Source organism: Natator depressus, chromosome 28 (assembly GCF_965152275.1).
Source record: "Natator depressus isolate rNatDep1 chromosome 28, rNatDep2.hap1, whole genome shotgun sequence".
In the NCBI taxonomy this organism is placed as follows: domain Eukaryota; kingdom Metazoa; phylum Chordata; order Testudines; family Cheloniidae; genus Natator; species Natator depressus.
The window spans coordinates 8,092,508-8,093,629 of NC_134261.1; positions in this window are offsets into that span (position 1 = coordinate 8,092,508).

Here is a 1,122-nt window from a genome sequence, read left to right on the forward strand (position 1 = left end):
TTGACCTGGTGTCCCGGGGGGACTTAGACATTTTTTTCAGCCTTTTCCTCCGGGTTGACCTGGTGTCCCGGGGGGACTTAGACTTTTTTTCAGCCTTTTCCTCCGGGTTGACCTGGTGTCCCGGGGGGACTTAGACATTTTTTTCAGCCTTTTCCTCCGGGTTGACCTGGTGTCCCGGGGGGACTTAGACATTTTTTTCAGCCTTTTCCTCCGGGTTGACCTGGTGTCCCGGGGGGACTTAGACATTTTTTTCAGCCTTTTCCTCCGGGCTGACCTGGTGGCCGAGCGTCTCGCCGTCCGCGGCCGGAGCTAGAGATGCCCCCCCCCCCAGGCCAGCCTGCGAAGCCGCGGCCAGGATCGGGCCCCTGGAAGTCTGACTAAAAATTTTCACCGACCCCAAAAACGGTTAGGGGGGGCCTCATAAAGCCTCCGGAGCGAAAAAAAAAAAAACGGAAAAAAGGATCGGGCCCACCCGAGGCAGGGGAGTCAGTAAGGGAAAGGGGACGAGGCGGCCCGGAGCCGGGTGCCCGGAGCCGGGTGCCGGCGGCCAGGATCGGGCCCCTGGAAGTCTGAAAAATTTTTTTCACCGACCCCCAAAGTGGTATTGGGGGGGGCTCATAAAGCCTCCGGAGCGAAAAAAAAAAAACGGAAAAAAGGATCGGGCCCACCCGAGGCAGGGGAGTCAGTAAGGGAAAGGGGACGAGGCGGCCCGGAGCCGGGTGCCCGGAGCCGGGTGCCCGCGGCCAGGATCGGGCCCCTGGAAGTCTGAAAAAAAATTTTTCACCGACCCCCAAAGTGGTGTTGGGGGGGGCTCACGAAGCCTCCGGAGCGGAAAAAAAAAACGGAAAAAAGGATCGGGCCCACCCGAGGCAGCGGAGTCAGTAAGGGAAAGGGGACGAGGCGGGCCCGGAGCCGGGTGCCCGGAGCCGGGTGCCCGCGGCCAGGATCGGGCCCCTGGAAGTCTGAAAAAAAAAATTTCACCGACCCCCAAAGGGGTGTTGGGGGGGGGCTCATGAAGCCTCCGGAGCGAAAAAAAAAAACGGAAAAAAGGATCGGGCCCACCCGAGGCAGGGGAGTCAGTAAGGGAAAGGGGACGAGGCGGACCGGAGCCGAGTGCCTACG